General features: G+C 47.4%; 1 long non-coding RNA gene across 1 annotated transcript in view; it reads left to right on the forward strand.

The window, feature by feature from the left end:
• The window catches only part of LOC135057651 (uncharacterized), a 71,689-nt gene extending 50,066 nt beyond the window's left edge, over positions 1–21,623 (forward strand). The window contains exons 2-3 of the long non-coding RNA XR_010244265.1: positions 11,612–11,685; positions 21,467–21,623. This is a non-coding gene — a long non-coding RNA (uncharacterized LOC135057651). The remainder of the gene's footprint in view (positions 1–11,611; positions 11,686–21,466) is intronic.
• Positions 21,624–21,906: the final 283 nt, after the last annotated feature.

The following is a 21,906-nucleotide window of genomic DNA, read 5'->3' on the forward strand; positions in this document are numbered from 1 at the left end:
CCTCAGTTGCCGTAAGAGGTTTTCAGCTGTGTACGTATTCTGGAAACCGGTGATACAAAGCGTAGCCTGCCTAGGAAAGAGTTGGCGTTTGCGAGATGCTGCTACTGGTGCCGCCGCTGCTGTTCTTGCGGCGGGAGTCCATACATCTACCCAGTGGGCTGTCACAGTCATATAGTCCTGACCCTGCCCTGCTCCACTTGTCCACATGTCCGTGGTTAAGTGGACATTGGGTACAGCTGCATTTTTTAGGACACTGGTGACTCTTTTTCTGAGGTCTGTGTACATTTTCGGTATCGCCTGCCTAGAGAAATGGAACCTAGATGGTATTTGGTACCGGGGACACAGTACCTCCAACAAGTCTCTAGTTGGCTCTGCAGTAATGATGGATACCGGAACCACGTTTCTCACCACCCAGGATGCCAAGGCCTCAGTTATCCGCTTTGCAGCAGGATGACTGCTGTGATATTTCATCTTCCTCGCAAAGGACTGTTGAACAGTCAATTGCTTACTGGAAGTAGTAAAAGTGGTCTTACGATTTCCCCTCTGGGATGACCATCGACTCCAAGCAGCAACAACAGCAGCGCCAGCAGCAGTAGGCGTTACACGCAAGGATGCATCGGAGGAATCCCAGGCAGGAGAGGAATCGTCAGAATTGCCAGTGACATGGCCTGCAGGACTATTGGCATTCCTGGGGAAGGAGGAAATTGACACTGAGGGAGTTGGTGGGGTGGTTTGCGTGAGCTTGGTTACAAGAGGAAGGGATTTACTGGTCAGTGGACTGCTTCCGCTGTCGCCCAAAGTTTTTGAACTTGTCACTGACTTATTATAAATGCGCTGCAGGTGACGTATAAGGGAGGATGTTCCGAGGTGGTTAACGTCCTTACCCCTACTTATTACAGCTTGACAAAGGCAACACACGGCTTGACAAATGTTGTCCGCATTTCTGTTGAAATACTTCCACACCGAAGAGCTGATTTTTTTGGTATTTTCACCAGGCATGTCAACGGCCATATTCCTCCCACGGACAACAGGTGTCTCCCCGGGTGCCTGACTTAAACAAACCACCTCACCATCAGAATCCTCCTTGTCAATTTCCTCCCCAGCGCCAGCAACACCCATATCCTCCTCATCCTGGTGTACTTCAACACTGACATCTTCAATCTGACTATCAGGAACTGGACTGCGGGTGCTCCTTCCAGCACTTGCAGGGGGCGTGCAAATGGTGGAAGGCGCATGCTCTTCACGTCCAGTGTTGGGAAGGTCAGGCATCGCAACCGACACAATTGGACTCTCCTTGTGGATTTGGGATTTCGAAGAACGCACAGTTCTTTGCGGTGCTTTTGCCAGCTTGAGTCTTTTCATTTTTCTAGCGAGAGGCTGAGTGCTTCCATCCTCATGTGAAGCTGAACCACTAGCCATGAACATAGGCCAGGGCCTCAGCCGTTCCTTGCCACTCCGTGTGGTAAATGGCATATTGGCAAGTTTACGCTTCTCCTCCGACAATTTTATTTTAGATTTTGGAGTCCTTTTTTTACTGATATTTGGTGTTTTGGATTTTACATGCTCTGTACTATGACATTGGGCATCGGCCTTGGCAGACGACGTTGCTGGCATTTCATCGTCTCGGCCATGACTAGTGGCAGCAGCTTCAGCACGAGGTGGAAGTGGATCTTGATCTTTCCCTAATTTTGGAACCTCAACATTTTTGTTCTCCATATTTTAATAGGCACAACTAAAAGGCACCTCAGGTAAACAATGGAGATGGATGGATACTAGTATACTTATGGATGGACGAGCGACTGCCGACACAGAGGTAGCTACAGCCGTGGACTACCGTACTGTGTCTGCTGCTAATATAGACTGGATGATAATGAGATGAAATCAATATATATTATATCACACTAGTACTGCAGCCGGACAGGTAGATATATTTATTATGTAATGACTGATGACGGACCTGCTGGACACTGTCAGCTCAGCAGCACCGCAGACTGCTACAGTAAGCTACTATAGTAGTATGTATAAAGAAGAAAGAAAAAAAAAAAACACGGGTAGGTGGTATACAATTATGGATGGACGAGCGACTGCCGACACAGAGGTAGCTACAGCCGTGGACTACCGTACTGTGTCTGCTGCTAATATAGACTGGATGATAATGAGATGAAATCAATATATATTATATCACACTAGTACTGCAGCCGGACAGGTAGATATATTTATTATGTAATGACTGATGACGGACCTGCTGGACACAGTCAGCTCAGCAGCACCGCAGACTGCTACAGTAAGCTACTATAGTAGTATGTATAAAGAAGAAAGAAAAAAAAAACCACGGGTAGGTGGTATACAATTATGGATGGACGAGCGACTGCCGACACAGAGGTAGCTACAGCCGTGGACTACCGTACTGTGTCTGCTGCTAATATAGACTGGATGATAATGAGATGAAATCAATATATATTATATCACACTAGTACTGCAGCCGGACAGGTAGATATATTTATTATGTAATGACTGATGACGGACCTGCTGGACACAGTCAGCTCAGCAGCACCGCAGACTGCTACAGTAAGCTACTATAGTAGTATGTATAAAGAAGAAAAAAAGAAAACCACGGGTAGGTGGTATACAATTATGGATGGACGAGCGACTGCCGACACAGAGGTAGCTACAGCCGTGGACTACCGTACTGTGTCTGCTGCTAATATAGACTGGATGATAATGAGATGAAATCAATATATATATATATAATATCACTAGTACTGCAGCCGGACAGGTATATATATTTATTATGTAATGACTGATGACGGACCTGCTGGACACTGTCAGCTCAGCAGCACCGCAGACTGCTACAGTAAGCTACTATGGTAGTATGTATAAAGAAGAAAGAAAAAGAAAAAACCACGGGTAGGTGGTATACAATTATGGATGGACGAGCGACTGCCGACACAGAGGTAGCTACAGCCGTGGACTACCGTACTGTGTCTGCTGCTAATATAGACTGGATGATAATGAGATGAAATCAATATATATATATATAATATCACTAGTACTGCAGCCGGACAGGTAGATATATTTATTATGTAATGACTGATGACGGACCTGCTGGACACTGTCAGCTCAGCAGCACCGCAGACTGCTACAGTAAGCTACTATAGTAGTATGTATAAAGAAGAAAGAAAAAGAAAAACCACGGGTAGGTGGTATACAATTATGGATGGACGAGCGACTGACGACACAGAGGTAGCTACAGCCGTGGACTACCGTACTGTGTCTGCTGCTAATATAGACTGGATGATAATGAGATGAAATCAATATATATATATATATATATATATATAATATCACTAGTACTGCAGCCGGACAGGTATATATATTTATTATGTAATGACTGATGACGGACCTGCTGGACACTGTCAGCTCAGCAGCACCGCAGACTGCTACAGTAAGCTACTATAGTAGTATGTATAAAGAAGAAAGAAAAAAAAAAAACACGGGTAGGTGGTATACAATTATGGATGGACGAGCGACTGCCGACACAGAGGTAGCTACAGCCGTGGACTACCGTACTGTGTCTGCTGCTAATATAGACTGGATGATAATGAGATGAAATCAATATATATTATATCACACTAGTACTGCAGCCGGACAGGTAGATATATTTATTATGTAATGACTGATGACGGACCTGCTGGACACAGTCAGCTCAGCAGCACCGCAGACTGCTAGAGTAAGCTACTATAGTAGTATGTATAAAGAAGAAAGAAAAAAAAAACCACGGGTAGGTGGTATACAATATTATATATATATATTATATACAATTATATATATATATATATATATATATATATTAAACTGGTGGTGACTGGTGGTCAGGTCACTGGTCACACTATCAGCAACTTGCAAGTAGTACTCCTAAGCAGACAATCACAATATATATTATACTGGTGGTCAGTGTGGTCACAATGGCAGTGTGGCACTCTGGCAGCAAAAGTGTGCACTGTACGTTATATGTACTCCTGAGTCCTGCTCTCAGACTCTAACTGCTCCCCACTGTCAGTGTCTCCCCCACAAGTCAGATAATATACAGTCACACTATCTATCACTTCAGCAAGTAACTAGTACTCCTCCTAATGCTCCCCAAAATTACTACTGTGTCTCTCTCTACTGTCTCACTCTCTTCTCTATAAACGGAGAGGACGCCAGCCACGTCCTCTCCCTATGAATCTCAATGCACGTGTGAAAATGGCGGCGACGCGCGGCTCCTTATATAGAATCCGAGTCTCGCGATAGAATCCGAGCCTCGCGAGAATCCGACAGCGGGATGATGACGTTCGGGAGCGCTCGGGTTAACCGAGCAAGGCGGGAAGATCCGAGTCGCTCGGACCCGTGTAAAAAAACATGAAGTTCGGGCGGGTTCGGATTCCGAGGAACGGAACCCGCTCATCCCTACTTGTTATCGGTTGGTGCTGGGCAGACAGCCGGGATCATAGCCTGCTGAAAAACACACCACCAACACCTTGCTTCTATAGTTTGTATGGTGCACTACACGCTAGCCGGAGCACTGCATGGCAAAGAAGAGAGTTTAAGACAGTAGCCGGCATAGGAGAGATTCCAGGTACTGGAGCTCACCCGCACAGCATCGGAACCAGCTGTGGGCAGACAGGTGGGTCAGAGACACTGCCCGGGTGTCTCACTGGAGCAGCACAGCACTGCAGGTAAATAAAAACCCCAAAACCCCACTCCTTTGTAACTCCTTGGCGCCCCTTCAAATCCTGCACCCGGGCGCATGCCCCCTTAGGGCCCCCCCCCCCCCCTAGTTGAGGCCCTGTCCCCTCATTCAAATTTCTCATACGTCCTAGAGGATGCTGGGGTCCACTTTAGTACCATGGGGTATAGACGGTTCCGCAGGAGCCATGGGCACTTTAAGACTTTTTCAGAGTGTGACCTGGCTCCTCCCTCTATGCCCCTCCTTCAGACCTCAGTTTAGAAAATGTGCCCAGGCAGACTGGTCGCACTCTAGTGGAGCTCTACTGAGTTTCACTAAAAGACTTTATGTTAGGTTTTTTATTTTCAGGGAGACTGCTGGCAACAGTCTCCCTGCTTCGTGGGACTTAGGGGGAAGAAGTAGGAACCAACTTCCTGAATAGTTTCATGGCTCTGCTTCTTGCTGACAGGACACCATTAGCTCCTGAAGGGAACTGAACACTAGCTGCGGCTATGCGCTCACTCCCGCAGCACGCCGTCACCCCCCTAACAGAGCCAGAAGTCAGAACACTGATGAGTAGTATTACCGGAGGTCTGCAGAGAGGGATCTCCGGTCATCATGACAGATTAAGGTACCGCGCAGCGAGCGAGAACGCTGCGCGAGCATGCTATCCATAACACAGTGCACAGCAGGGTGCAGGGGGGGGGGGGCGCCCTGGGCAGCATGAAACCTACTCTCACTGACAAAAGGTGGCATATGATGCTCTGGCACAGTCCTACACCCCCGCCAGTATAAATATCTAGTTCAATAGCTGAGGAAAAACGCGCCATTGCAGGGGGCAGGGCTTCTTCCTCAGGCAGCCAGCACACTGCTCAGCGCCATTTTCTTCCAGCACACAGCAGGGGAAGAAACGCTGATCCTCCTCTCCACTTCTGAATCAAGTAACAGGGTGCTAAAGGGGGGGAGAGTGTATATTGTGGTACTATAACCTAATATTGGCAATATATATATAGCGCGGAAAGTCTCTGTGTACAAAGTACGTGACACAGGGATTTTTTTTTCTTTAGGCGCTGAGTTGTGGACTGGCAATTCCTTTCTGTGTCCCTCTGACAGATTTTACTGTGGGTCTGTCCCCTATAAGCCCCGGAGTGTCTGTGGTGTGATTGTGCACGTGTGTGACATGTCTGAGGCAGGGAGCTCTTCCCTTGAGGGAGCCATTTTAGGGACACAGAGTTGTAATGTGGTGGCGCTGCCGGCACACCATGATCCTGAATGGGTGAAAGAATTACGTGATAGTGTGAATCATATCAGTAAGAGATTGGATAAGTCTGAGTCTCATGCAGAAACCTGGAGAAAATCCGTGGAAGATGTGAGTTTTAGTAGTTCTGCTTTTTCATCCACAGGGGATCCCTCTGGGTCACATAAAAGGTAATTTGCACAAATAGTACAAACTGATACCGACACGGACTCTGATTCCTATGTCGACACTAGTGATTCCAGGGGAATAGATCCAAAATTAGTGAAAAACATTCAATACATGATTGTGGCTATAAAGGAGGTTTTAGAAGTTGCGGAGCCACCTCCTTTACCACAGGAGAAGGCTTACTTTTATAAAGAAAAGAAACTTAATGTAACTTTCCCTCCATCTCATGCACTGAACAGTTTATTTGAGGGAGTCTGGGTAAACCCTGAAAAGAAGTTTCAGATTCCAAAAATAATTCAGGTAGCGTACCCTTTCCCTGCAGAGGACAGGAAAAGGTGGGAGTCACCCCCTGTTTTAGACAGTGCCTTGTCACGGTTAACAAAAAAGGTGATTCTCCCTGCACCTGGGACGGCTTCACTAAAAGAGCTGGCAGACCGCAAGTTAGAGAATACGTTGAAATCTATTTATGTGGCCAATGGGACATTACTCAGACCTACCATTGCCTGTGCGTGGGTGAGTAATGCTATTGAAAAGTGGTCAGAAAACTTGTCATCAGAAATTGACACAATAGATAAAGACGAGATACTCCTAACTTTAGGTCACATCAAAGACGCTGCTGCGTATATGCTAGAAGCCATGAAAGATATTGGTCTCTTGGGATCAAAAGTCGCTACCATGGCAATCTCGCAATCTCCGCACGGAGGGCGTTGTGGATTCGCCAATGGAATGCTGATGCAGATTCTAAAAGGAATATGGAGGCTCTCGCGTACAAAGGTATGCCCTTGTTTGGAGATGGGCTGGATGCCTTAGATTCTGCGGCTACCGCAGGTAAGTCGACATTCTTGCCTTATGCTCCTGCACCGGCGAAAAACACACATCACTTTCAGATGCAGTCCTTTCGGCCCAATAGATACAAAAAGGGTAAAGGTTCCCCTTTTTTTGCGGGTAGAGGAAGGGGAAAAGGAAAAAAGCCCACAGTGTCTCCAGGATCACAGGAACAGAAATCAACCTCTGCTTCTGCCAAACCTGCAGCATGACGCTGGGGCTCCCTTGCGGGAGTCCGCTCAGGTGGGGGCACGTGTGAAACTTTACAGTCACTTATGGGTTCAATCTGGCCTAGACCCGTGGGTCGTACGAATAGTGTCCCAAGGGTACAAACTGGAGTTTCAAGACATTCCCCCATGCCGATTTTTCATATCGGCCTTACCAGCTTCTGTCCCAGACAGGGAAGTGGTAGCAGCAGCAGTACAAAAATTGTGTCAGGAACAAGTCATTGTCCTGGTTCCCTTGTTACAACAAGGAGAAGGGTTTTATTCAAGCCTATTTGTAAATCCGAAGCCGGACAGCTCGGTCAGACCAATTCTAAAACTGAAAAATCTGAATCTCTACCTGCAAAGGTTCAAGTTCAAGATGGAATCTCTGAGGGCAGTGATTTCCAGTCTGGAGGATGGGGAATTCATGGTGTCAGTGGACATAAAGGATCTCTACTTACATGTTCCCATTTATCCTCCGCATTAAGCTTATCTGAGATTCGCAGTGCACGATTGTCATTACCAATTTCAGACGTTGCCGTTCGGACTCTCCATGGCACCGAGGGTGTTCACCAAGGTGATGGCGGAGATGATGGTCCTCCTTCGACAGCAAGGAGTCAATATAATTCTTTCCCTGGACGATCTCCTGATAAAAGCGAGGTCCAGGGAAAAGTTGGTGCAGAACATTGCACTCTCCCTGACAGTACTTCAACTGGTCCGCATCCCATCTACACATGCATCAGAGGATAGTCAAGCAATAGCAGTGGATGCACTGGTGACCCAGTGGGTGTTTCGGTCGGTATATGTTTTTCCTCCACTTCCACTGATACCAAAAGTTCTCAAAACCATAAGAAGAACGGGAGTTCGAGCAATCCTCATTGCCCCAGACTGGCCAAGGAGGGCTTGGTATCCAGATCTTCAGGAGTTGCTCATAGAGGATCCTCGGCCTCTTTCTCTTCGCGAGGACCTGCTGCAGCAGGGGCCGTGCGTGTATCAAGACTTACCGCGGCTACGTTTGACGGCATGGCTGTTGAGCGCCAGATCCTAGCCCGATATGGTATTCCCAAAGAAGACATTCCCACTATTATTCAGGTCAGGAAAGGAGTAACGTCTAAACATTACCACCGTATTTGGAGAAAATATGTGTCTTGGTGTGAAACCAAGAAGACTCCAACGGAAGAGTTTCAGTTAGGACGTTTCTCCATTTTCTCCAGGCGGGTGTGGATGCAAGCCTACGATTGGGATCTATCAAGGTCCAGATTTCGGCCTTGTCTGTTTTCTTTCAGAAACAATTGGCCTCCCTTCCAGAAGTTCAGAGTGCGTACTTTACCTGCAGTTTAGTTATTAGAGTTACACAAGTTGTGTTATCTTAGTTTTCAGCATGTTGCTGCAATTGGTTCATGCCTGTTGGCGTGTGTTATGTTGAATGCCATGTGTGCGGCATGGTTGAGGGTGTGAGTTGGTAGATATCTCACCACTAATTTAAGTAAATCTTTTCCTCAAAATGTCAGTCTCCCTGGGCACAGTTCCTCCAACTGGGGTATGGAGGAGGGGCATAGAGGGAGGACCCAGTTCACACTCTGAAAAAGTCTTAAAGTGCCCATGGCTCCTGCGGAACCGTCTATACCCCATAGTACTGAAGTGGACCCCAGCATCCTCTACGGACTAGGAGAAAAGGATTTACCGGTACGTATTAAAATCCTGTTTTTGTGCTCCAGTAGTGTCTGTAATGTCTTATAATCAGTGTCATCACCAGACAGTAACTCCCTACAGAACTAAACTCAGAATTAAGTCCATGGATGGTGTTACAGGAATACAGGAACTACTTCATTTTTCTAGTGATCATCAGGTAATAACACCGATACTATAGGAAGCTATAAGAAGTACAGACATGGGGAACTTTTAATATCCAGATATCCACCACCCTAGTTTTAATAAATTCAATGGTGCCATAACTTGATATATAGGTTTTTAATATTGTGTGACTTGTTATACTGTATGTAGACTTGCCCATTCATTTTGTTCAAACTAGCAAAAAATAATCAATGCAGATGGCATAAGCAGGCCATTTCCAACGGAAATACCCATAAGAAAGTGAAGAGAGATCTCTGTCTTGGGAGAATAAACTGACAAATAAAAATCTCATCGCATATCACAATATTGCTCATTTTCACCCTTCTGAGCGACATTGTTTAACACATAGGTCTTCAACCTGTGGCCCTCCAGCTGCTGCGGAACTACACATCCCAGCATGCCCTGCCTCAGTTTTACCATGCCTTAATAGCAAAACTGTGGCAGGGCATGGTGGGATGTGTAGTTCCGCAGCAGCTGGAGGGCCACAGGTTGAAGACCCATGGTTTAACATATCGGCCAGTGTGTACACCACGACTTACAGATGAAGCCACGCTAGTCGTGGCTCTGTCTGTGACTAGGCGAGCCCGCCCGTGCGCGCCGAGAGCGTCTCCCTCTGGGCGTATGCACCCACGATGGAGACGCGCCCTATTCACTTGAATGGAGAGTGCTTACGTATGGGCGGGCACGCGCGTGTCCGGACAGAGATGCTCAGAATGGGAGTGTCTCTGTGCACTCCCAGCGTGACTAGGCAGATGGATCACCTAGTCATGCCGGGAGTGCACGTCTGCGATGGAGCCGCCTCAGATGAATGCGACTCCATCTCTATGAACAATGCGTGCTCCCGTGCATCATTATTGCCCCCCTCCATAGCCTGTGCATGCAGGCCAGTTTGAACTAATCGTCCAAAAGTCCACATACGGACTGGCCGCTGCATGACGTCAAGTGATATCGCACGGTGTGTACGCACTATGGCCCTCATTCCGAGTTGTTCGCTCGCAAGCTGCTTTTAGCAGCATTGCACATGCTAAGCCGACGCCTACTGGGAGTGAATCTTAGCTTAGCAGAATTGCGAACGAAGTATTCGCAATATTGCGAAAATATTTTTCTTTGCAGTTTCTGAGTAGCTCGAGACTTACTCTTCCAGTGCGATCAGTTCAGTGCTTGTCGTTCCTGGTTTGACGTCACAAACACACCCAGCGTTCGCCCAGACACTCCCCCGTTTCTCCAGCCACTCCCGCGTTTTTCCCAGAAACGGCAGCGTTTTTTCACACACTCCCATAAAACGGCCAGTTTCCGCCCAGAAACACCCACTTCCTGTCAATCACACTCCGATCACCAGAACGAAGAAAAAACCTCGTAATGCCGTGAGTAAAATGCCTAACTTCTTGGCAAATTTACTTGACGCAGCCGCAGTGCGAACATTGCGCATGCGCAGTTAGCGGAAAATCGCACCGATGCGAAGAAAAATAACGAGCGAACTCGGAATGAGGGCCCATGTAGGCAACCCGGGAGAGGAGGGGAAACATTATGCAATATCGCTCATGGAGCGTATCGCATAGTGTGTACCCACCATTACTCAAATTGTCTAGTTACCCAGGGAAGTCGATAGAGTTCACCTGAAAGCTTGAATCCCAATTGTCCCAGTGAGATGCTTCTCTGAAAAATATAAAAAATCTTCCTCTGTAATATGCAACTGCTTCAGAGCAGTAGGTGTAGGCTGCAGAGGAACTGAGGGGACAGCAATGACAGAGTCACTGAGTTCCTCTAGGGGATCACAGGCAAATCCAAAAATCGATCCAAACGAGATATCAGACTATTAAATTTGTCGTCAAAGTATACCAGCAGAACTTTACTTATCTCTGTCATCAGAGAGGTAGTGGCGGCAGTTACAGCAGGCATCAGAATAGACATTCCCATTTTTAAGTTTGTGGTGACCGCTGTATATACTGAGCATTACAGAGTCCCAGGTTGAACCCGCTGACAGCAGGAATGAGTATAGCGAGGCAGGCAGTCGTCAGGAGAGTGTTCCTCAGACCACAGGAGACGAGCAGCAGGGGGTCGCAGAAGAATCAAGTCCAAGCAGCGCAATGCTGCGGATGGAGATAGCAGGTCCAGACACACAGGCACAGTCACCGCCCACAGCCCCCGCAGGCAGCCTCCAGAACAACAAGTCAGCGCCGCAATAGATGTCCCCTCACGGGTTCAAGTAGGGAGACAGCTGGGATTGTAGTTCCAGTCCATCTGGGAGGAAGCTAGGCAACCTTCAGTAGCTTCACACCAACAGCAATGCAGTAATCATGCAGGCCATTCATGCCGATGGGGGGAACTCCGGCAGAAATCCCAGAGCCACAATGTTCACCAATGTGATACTCCCTTTGTAAGGAATGTAGGCGGATCACTAAGGGAGTTTTATCCCACAGGAGAGAGCAGGATGGTGGCAGATAGAATTCAGGCTCAGGAGCAGAGCTAAAACACAGCCATGCTCGAGGCACCGCCCACAGGAAGTCCTCAGACTAGGTTTAAAAGCCTAGAATGTATTTTTTTTTTTTCACTTTAACATTTTTATGAATTTTTATCATTTGTCTCTTCAAACAGGGCCGGATCTAAACCTTGTGGCGCCCAGGGTGAAAAAATAGGGGCGTGGCTTCATGGAGAAGAGGCGTGGTCAGGTATGCCCCTGTAGCTGTGCCCTCAGTAGTTGTGCCCCTAGTACTGTGCCCTCTGTAGAGTTGTGCCCCCTGTAGAGTTTTGCCCCTAGTAGTATTGCCCCCAGTACAGTTGTGCCCCCTGTAGAGTTGTGCCCCCAGTACTGTGCCCCCTGTAGAGTTGTGTCCCTTAGTTGCGCCGCTTACAAAAAAAAATAAGATTTTACTTTCCGATAAATCTATTTCTCGTAGTCCGTAGTGGATGCTGGGGACTCCGTCAGGACCATGGGGATTAGCGGCTCCGCAGGAGACAGGGCACAAAAATAAAGCTTTAGGATCAGGTGGTGTGCACTGGCTCCTCCCCCTATGACCCTCCTCCAAGCCTCAGTTAGGATACTGTGCCCGGACGAGCGTACACAATAAGGAAGGATTTTGAATCCCGGGTAAGACTCATACCAGCCACACCAATCACACCGTACAACTTGTGATCTGAACCCAGTTAACAGTATGACAACGTAGGAGCCTCTGAACAGACGGCTCACAACAAGAACAACCCGATTTTTTTGTAACAATAACTATGTACAAGTATTGCAGACAATCCGCACTTGGGATGGGCGCCCAGCATCCACTATGGACTACGAGAAATAGATTTATCGGTAAGTAAAATCTTATTTTCTCTAACGTCCTAGTGGATGCTGGGGACTCCGTCAGGACCATGGGGATTATACCAAAGCTCCCAAATGGGCGGGAGAGTGCGGATGACTCTGCAGCACCGAATGAGAGAACTCCAGGTCCTCTTTAGCCAGGGTATCAAATTTGTAGAATTTTACAAACGTGTTCTCCCCCGACCACGTAGCTGCTCGGCAGAGTTGTAATGCCGAGACCCCTCGGGCAGCCGCCCAGGATGAGCCCACCTTCCTTGTGGAATGGGCCTTGACAGATTTAGGCTGTGGCAGGCCTGCCACAGAATGTGCAAGTTGAATTGTGCTACAAATCCAACGAGCAATCGTCTGCTTAGAAGCAGGAGCACCCAGCTTGTTGGGTGCATACAGTATAAACAGCGAGTCAGATTTTCTGACTCCAGCCGTCCTTGAAATATATATTTTCAATGCCCTGACAACGTCCAGCAACTTGGAATCCTCCAAATCGCTAGTAGCCGCAGGCACCACAATAGGCTGGTTCAGGTGAAACGCTGACACCACCTTAGGCAGAAAATGAGGACGCGTCTGCAGTTCTGCCCTGTCCGAATGGAAAATCAGATATGGGCTTTTATACGATAAAGCCGCCAATTCTGACACTCTCCTGGCTGAAGCCAGGGCCAGTAGCATGGTTACTTTCCATGTAAGATATTTCAAATCCGCCGATTTGAGTGGCTCAAACCAATGGGATTTGAGAAAATCCAAAACTACATTAAGGTCCCACGGAGCCACTGGGGGCACAACCGGGGGCTGTATATGTAGTACTCCTTTTACAAAAGTCTGGACTTCAGGAACTGAAGCCAATTCTTTCTGGAAGAAAATCGACAGGGCCGAAATTTGAACCTTAATGGACCCCAACTTGAGGCCCATAGACAATCCTGTTTGCAGGAAATGTAGGAATCGACCCAATTGAAATTCCTCCGTGGGGGCCTTCCTGGCCTCACACCACGCAACATATTTCCTCCAAATGCGGTGATAATGTTGTGCAGTCACCTCCTTCCTGGCTTTAACCAGTGTAGGAATGACCTCTTCTGGAATGCCTTTTTCCCTTAGAATTCGGCGTTCAACCGCCACGCCGTCAAACGCAGCCGCGGTAAGTCTTGGAATAGACACGGTCCCTGCTGAATCAGGTCCCGTCTTAGAGGTAGAGGCCACGGATTTTCCGTGAGCATCTCCTGAAGTTCCGGGTACCAAGTTCTTCTTGGCCAATCCGGAGCCACGAGTATCGTTCTTACTCCCCTTTGCCGTATAATTCTCAGTACTTTGGGTATGAGAGGCAGAGGAGGAAACACATACACTGACTGGAACACCCACGGTGTTACCAGAGCGTCCACAGCTATTGCCTGAGGGTCTCTTGACCTGGCGCAATACCTGTCCAGTTTTTTGTTGAGGCGAGACGCCATCATATCCACCTTTGGTTTTTCCCAACGGTTCACAATAATGTGGAAGACTTCTGGAGGAAGTCCCCACTCTCCCGGGTGTAGATCGTGTCTGCTGAGGAAGTCTGCTTCCCAGTTGTCCACTCCCGGAATGAACACTGCTGACAGTGCTATCACATGATCTTCCGCCCAGCGAAGAATCCTTGCAGCTTCTGCCATTGCTCTCCTGCTTCTTGTGCCGCCCTGTCTGGTTACGTGGGCGACTGCCGTGATGTTGTCCGACTGGATCAACACCGGCTGACCCTGAAGCAGGGGTTTTGCCAGGCTTAGAGCATTGTAAATCGCTCTTAGCTCCAGTATATTTATGTGAAGAAACATCTCCAGGCTTGACCATACTCCCTGGAAGTTTCTTCCCTGTGTGACCGCTCCCCAGCCTCTCAGACTGGCATCCGTGGTCACCAGGACCCAGTCCTGTATGCCGAATCTGCGGCCTTCTAACAGATGAGCACTCTGCAACCACCACAGAAGAGACACCCTTGTCCGTGGCGATAAGGTTATCCGCTGATGCATCTGCAGATGCGATCCGGACCATTTGTCCAGCAGATCCCACTGAAAAGTTCGTGCGTGGAATCTGCCGAATGGGATTGCTTCGTAAGAAGCCACTATCTTTCCCAGGACTCTTGTGCATTGATGCACAGACACTTTTCCTGGTTTTAGGAGGTTCCTGACAAGTTCGGATAACTCCTTGGCTTTCTCCTCCGGAAGAAACACCTTTTTATGAACCGTGTCCAGAATCATTCCCAGGAACAGCAGACGTGTTGTCGGGGTCAACTGAGATTTTGGAAAATTCAGAATCCACTAGAGATGAGCGGGTTCGGTTTCTCTGAATCCGAACCCGCCAGAACTTCATGTTTTTTTTCACGGGTCCGAGCGACTCGGATCTTCCCGCCTTGCTCGGTTAACCCGAGCGCGCCCGAACGTCATCATGACGCTGTCGGATTCTCGCGAGGCTCGGATTCTATCGCGAGACTCGGCTTCTATATAAGGAGCCGCGCGTCGCCGCCATTTTCACACGTGCATTGAGATTGATAGGGAGAGGACGTGGCTGGCGTCCTCTCCGTTTAGAATTAGAATAGATTAGAGAGACACTTGATTTACTAATTTTGGGGAGCATTAGGAGTACTCAGTAGTGTACAGTGCAGAGTTTTGCTGATAGTGACCAGTGACCACCACTTTTATTTATAATCCGTTCTCTGCCTGAAAAAAGCGATACACAGCACACAGTGACTCAGTCACATACCATATCTGTGTGCACTGCTCAGGCTCAGGCCAGTGTGCTGCATCATCTATTATCTATATATAATATTATATATATCTGTCTGACTGCTCAGCTCACACAGCTTATAATTGTGGGGGAGACTGGGGAGCACTACTGCAGTGCCAGTTATAGGTTATAGCAGGAGCCAGGAGTACATAATATTATATTAAAATTAAACAGTGCACACTTTTGCTGCAGGAGTGCCACTGCCAGTGTGACTAGTGACCAGTGACCTGACCACCAGTATATAATATTAGTAGTATACTATCTCTTTATCAACCAGTCTATATTAGCAGCAGACACAGTACAGTGCGGTAGTTCACGGCTGTGGCTACCTCTGTGTCGGCACTCGGCAGCCCGTCCATAATTGTATATACCAGTGACCTAACCGTGGTTTTTTTTTCTTTCTTTATACATACATACTAGTTACGAGTATACTATCTCTTTATCAACCAGTCTATATATTAGCAGCAGACACAGTACAGTGCGGTAGTTCACGGCTGTGGCTACCTCTGTGTCGGCACTCGGCAGCCCGTCCATAATTGTATACTAGTATCCAATCCATCCATCTCCATTGTTTACCTGAGGTGCCTTTTAGTTGTGCCTATTAAAATATGGAGAACAAAAATGTTGAGGTTCCAAAATTAGGGAAAGATCAAGATCCACTTCCACCTCGTGCTGAAGCTGCTGCCACTAGTCATGGCCGAGACGATGAAATGCCAGCAACGTCGTCTGCCAAGGCCGATGCCCAATGGCATAGTACAGAGCATGTCAAAACCAAAACACCAAATATCAGTAAAAAAAGGACTCCAAAACCTAAAATAAAATTGTCGGAGGAGAAGCGTAAACTTTTTTGGTTTTTTGGAAGGGACATCCTGCGTGACACTGCAGTGCCACTCCTAGATGGGCCCGGTGTTTGTGTCGGCCACTAGGGTCGCTAATCTTACTCACACAGTCAGCTACCTCATTGCGCCTCTTTTTTTCTTTGCGTCATGTGCTGTTTGGGGAGGGTTTTTTGGAAGGGCCATCCTGCGTGACACTGCAGTGCCACTCCTAGATGGGCCCGGTGTTTGTGTCGGCCACTAGGGTCGCTAATCTTACTCACACAGCTACCTCATTGCGCCTCTTTTTTTCTTTGCGTCATGTGCTGTTTGGGGAGGGTTTTTTGGAAGGGCCATCCTGCGTGACACTGCAGTGCCACTCCTAGATGGGCCCGGTGTTTGTGTCGGCCACTAGGGTCGCTAATCTTACTCACACAGCTACCTCATTGCGCCTCTTTTTTTCTTTGCGTCATGTGCTGTTTGGGGAGGGTTTTTTGGAAGGGACATCCTGCGTGACACTGCAGTGCCACTCCTAGATGGGCCCGGTGTTTGTGTCGGCCACTAGGGTCGCTTATCTTACTCACACAGCGACCTCGGTGCAAATTTTAGGACTAAAAATAATATTGTGAGGTGTGAGGTATTCAGAATAGACTGAAAATGAGTGTAAATTATGGTTTTTGAGGTTAATAATACTTTGGGATCAAAATGACCCCCAAATTCTATGATTTAAGCTGTTTTTTAGTGTTTTTGGAAAAAAACACCCGAATCCAAAACACACCCGAATCCGACAAAAAAAATTCGGTGAGGTTTTGCCAAAACGCGTTCGAACCCAAAACACGGCCGCGGAACCGAACCCAAAACCAAAACACAAAACCCGAAAAATTTCAGGCGCTCATCTCTAGAATCCACCCGTGTTGTTGCAGCACTACTTGGGTTAGTGCTACTCCGTCCTCCAGCTGTTCTCTGGACCTTGCCCTTATCAGGAGATCGTCCAAGTAAGGGATAATTAATACGCCTCTTCTTCGCAGAAGAATCATCATTTCGGCCATTACCTTGGTAAAGACCCGAGGTGCCGTGGACAATCCAAACGGCAGCGTCTGAAACTGATAATGACAGTTTTGCACCACGAACCTGAGGTACCCTTGATGTGAAGGGCAAATTGGGACATGCAGGTAAGCATCTTTTATGTCCAGGGACACCATAAAGTCCCCTTCTTCCAGATTCGCTATCACTGCTCTGAGTGATTCCATCTTGAACTTGAATTTTTGTATGTACAGGTTCAAAGATTTCAGATTTAGAATAGGTCTTACCGAGCCGTCCGGCTTCGGTACCACAAATAGCGTGGAGTAATACCCCTTTCCCTGTTGTAGGAGGGGTACCTTGACTATCACCTGCTGAGAAAACAGCTTGTGAATGGCTTCCAATACCGTCGCCCTGTCTGAGGGAGACGTTGGCAAAGCAGACTTTAGGAACCGGCGAGGGGGAGACTTCTCGAATTCCAACCTGTAACCCTGAGATACTACCTGCAGGATCCAGGGGTCCACCTGTGAGCAAGCCCACTGCGCGCTGAAATTCTTGAGTCGACCCCCCACCGTTCCTGAGTCCGCTTGTAAAGCCCCAGCGTCATGCTGAGGGCTTTGCAGAACCCGCGGAGGGCTTCTGTTCCTGGGAAGGAGCTGCTTGCTGCCCTCTCTTACCCTTTCCTCTGCCTCGGGGCAGATATGACTGTCCTTTTGCCCGCTTGTTCTTATAGGACCGAAAGGACTGCGGCTGAAAAGACGGTGTCTTTTTCTGTTGGGAGGGGGTCTGAGGTAAAAAGGTGGATTTCCCGGCAGTTGCCGTGGCCACCAAATCCGATAGACCGACGCCAAATAATTCCTCCCCTTTATACGGCAATACTTCCATATGCCGTTTGGAATCCGCATCACCTGACCACTGTCGTGTCCATAAACTTCTTCTGGCAGATATGGACATCGCACTTACTCTCGATGCCAGAGTGCAAATATCCCTCTGAGCATCTCGCATATAAAGAAAAGCATTGCTCTAAAGTCTGTAAAATACTGTCCCTACCCAGGGTATCAATATTTTCAGTCAGGGAATCTGACCAGACCACCCCAGCACTGCACATCCAGGCTGAGGCGATGGCTGGTCGCAGTATAACACCAGTATGTGTGTATATACTTTTTAGGGTAGTTTCCAGCCTCCTATCAGCTGGATCCTTGAGGGCGGCCGTATCAGGAGACGGTAACGCCACTTGTTTTGATAAGCGTGTGAGCGCCTTATCCACCTTAGGGGGTGTTTCCCAGCGCGCCCTAACCTCTGGCGGGAAAGGGTATAATGCCAATAACTTTTTTGAAATTAGCACTTTTCTATCTGGGTTAACCCACGCTTCATCACATACATCATTCAATTCCTCTGATTCAGGAAAAACTACAGGTAGTTTTTTCACCCCCCACATAATACCCCTTTTTGTGGTACTTGTAGTATCAGAGATATGCAAAGCCTCCTTCATTGCCGTGATCATATAACGTGTGGCCCTACTGGAAAATACGTTTGTTTCTTCACCGTCGACACTAGATTCAGTGTCCGTGTCTGGGTCTGTGTCGACCGACTGAGGTAAAGGGCGTTTTACAGCCCCTGACGGTGTCTGAGACGCCTGGGCAGGTACTAACTGGTTTGCCGGCCGTCTCATGTCGTCAACTGATTTTTGTAATGTGCTGACATTATCACGTAATTCCATAAACAAAGCCATCCATTCCGGTGTCGACTCCCTGGGGGGTGACATCACCATTACCGGCAATTGCTCTGCCTCCACACCAACATCGTCCTCATACATGTCGACACACACGTACCGACACACAGCAGACACACAGGGAATGCTCTATTGAAGACAGGACCCCACTAGCCCTTTGGGAAGACAGAGGGAGAGTTTGCCAGCACACACCCAAGCGCTATAATATATATGGGAACAACCCTATATAAGTGTTGTATCCTTATAGCAGCTAAAATATAGTAATATCGCCAAAAAAAGTGCCCCCCCTCTCTGTTTTACCCTGTTTCTGTAGTGCAGTGCAGGGGAGAGTCCTGGGAGCCTTCCTCACAGCGGAGCTGAGCAGGAAAATGGCGCTGTGTGCTGAGGAGAATAAGCCCCGCCCCCTATTTCGGCGGGCTCTTCTCCGGAGTTTGTGAGATCTGGCAGGGGTTAAATACATCCATATAGCCTCAAGGGCTATATGTGATGTATTTTTAGCCATAAAAAGGTATTATACATTGCTGCCCAGGGCGCCCCCCCAGCGCCCTGCACCCTCCGTGACCGCTGTGTGAAGTGTGCTGACAACAATGGCGCACAGCTGCAGTGCTGTGCGCTACCTCAGGAAGACTGAAAAGTCTTCTGTCGCCTGCTTCTGGACCTCTTCCATCTTCGGCATCTGCAAGGGGGGTCGGCGGCGCGGCTCCGGGACCGGACTCCATGGCTGGGCCTGTGTTCGATCCCTCTGGAGCTAATGGTGTCCAGTAGCCTAAGAAGCCAATCCATCCTGCACGCAGGTGAGTTGACTTCTCTCCCCTAAGTCCCTCGATGCAGTGAGCCTGTTGCCAGCAGGACTCACTGAAAATAAAAAACCTAAAAACTTTTTCTAAGCAGCTCTTTAGGAGAGCCACCTAGATTGCACCCTGCTCGGACGGGCACAAAAACCTAACTGAGGCTTGGAGGAGGGTCATAGGGGGAGGAGCCAGTGCACACCACCTGATCCTAAAGCTTTATTTTTGTGCCCTGTCTCCTGCGGAGCCGCTAATCCCCATGGTCCTGACGGAGTCCCCAGCATCCACTAGGACGTTAGAGAAAAATAATTAATACTTACAATCCCCACTCCTACTTCCCGACCGCTACTGCCCTCTGTCTCCGTCTCTGGCCGCCAGGGACATCTCTCCCATAGCACCGCATAGACACTAGAGGTCAATAATGACCTCTAGCGTCCATGTGCCACTCCCACAATGCAGTGCGGGTGCGCTATGACTTCATGACGCACCGGCAGCAGTAGCGGATCTTGCCACGGCGGCAGCACCCTCTGGAAGGCGGCGCCCCGGGCAAAAATCCTGCTTGCCCGTAGCAAGATCCGCTACTGTCTTCAAAGTCACTTGCCAGAAGCAGGTCATTGATTTGAGCAGGTTTGCAGTGAGTTCTAAACCCACCGCTTGGTAAATCTAGGGTTTCTATAATTATATTGGAAAAAACATTGACACAGTCATTTAATGTTCTATTTAATTATAAAGTGTTGGTTTTCAGCAGTTTTGGAGTGGGTTTGATCTGCTGGGATCTCAAACACGCTGCATAGTAGATTTAGGTCCATGTGGCTTAATGTGTGAGTGTCTGTAGATCCTAATAGCCTAGACTCAGTCTCAGACTTCAAGAGAAAACATATTCGGGAATATATACTGAATAACAATAACAAATTATACTGGAATGAAAATAAATTTCAGTACATTTTCTTTTCACATCATGACAAGAAAAATCATCTGGAAAACATTTCTTTCTAAGATTTTTGGAACATCTTCTGCAATCATCACAATGAGCTTTCCAACATAACACTTTCTTCTTTCCAAACTCCTGGGAGTCTTACTCTAAAAGTCTCTGATGAAGATTCAGCTCTGACTTTACCCTTAGATCAGTTCATTATCGAGAGCGATAAGCTGTTTGTGAGAAGAAATTTGTGTTCTGGAGCTCTGGGCACAAACATATAGGAAAAAAATGGAATCAGGAGACTTCAATAGCCATCAAAAACAAATGTATTAATTAATTGTGATCATATCTCTCTACTGGGTATTACAGCTCTTGAGAGCAACAAGTCACATGTCACATATTCCAAGGCACTATGGGGGTTAGAAGCGACAGCCATAAAGTGCTAGAGAAATAGCTGGAAAGCTGGCACCTCATTACCATCATCATTGAATAAAAAACTGCTCTACTGTGTTTCTCGGTGACATGCGCAACCACACAGCACAACCGCTTATTACTTAGAAATGTATTGCCCCCTATAAGCCTACATCTTAAGGAGCAAGTATTATAATACATTACACTACATTATATGATAGGCTGCATATTACAGAAGTGAAAAACATGGACAATATAAACAAAAGTCTTTATGCCATGGTTGCTTTCACGTATGTACAGAAAGTCAATATGTTATGAGTGCAGGTCCTTTGTTATCTGAGAGAGAACCTTTGGTAACATAACTACTAAAGAAATAGGTGAACAAGCTTAAAGTACAATGAAACCGGGATGGTATTTGAACAACAGAAGTCTACATTATGGTTCATTTAAGATACCATGATGCCAATATCAGGTTGACCTAACTTTTAAACTATCTTTAGAAAAAAAACTCTGGCTGCATAGTCCTTTATCCAGAATGTAGAGGCTTTCTACTACTCCCAATACCCCTAGTATCAACCCAGCAGGGATCTCTGGAACAATAAGTTAAGCATAGCACATTATTAATTGATTTCTTTGTTAAACCAGAAGCTTGTGGTGGATCCCTCATGTTTGGTATATGCCACTAATATGGCCTTGCATTTTTTTATTCTTTTTCTTAGGAGAGGTCGTGTTTTGACTAGAGTTTTTAAAGTTGCTTATAGATCCAGAATATTGATACATTTCCTCTGCAGACAGGACTGAAGAGCTATAGTTCCCAAACCCTTAGGACTCACATCTGTTTTAATGAATTCCAGACAATAAAACTGCATACACATTTGCCAATCGTCTGCCCGATGTGCCCGCCCAGTTTCCATGTTTACATGTGCCCGCCTAGTTGTGATGGCAGTCGGGCGGTTGCCTGACCGCCCACACACACAGCACAATGCGCCGATATATCTGCAGATATATCAGCCATCAGTTGTTCTGAACAGCTGACACGATATGTCTTTGTACGACGACATTCACAGACATATCGCTGGTATACACCCACCGACGCACCCATGATATTTTGGGCGTTCAACTTAATACACACTGGCCAATTCAATGTATCGACCAGTGT

This window comes from Pseudophryne corroboree, chromosome 3, assembly GCF_028390025.1.
Source record: "Pseudophryne corroboree isolate aPseCor3 chromosome 3, aPseCor3.hap2, whole genome shotgun sequence".
Taxonomy (NCBI): Eukaryota; Metazoa; Chordata; class Amphibia; order Anura; family Myobatrachidae; genus Pseudophryne; species Pseudophryne corroboree.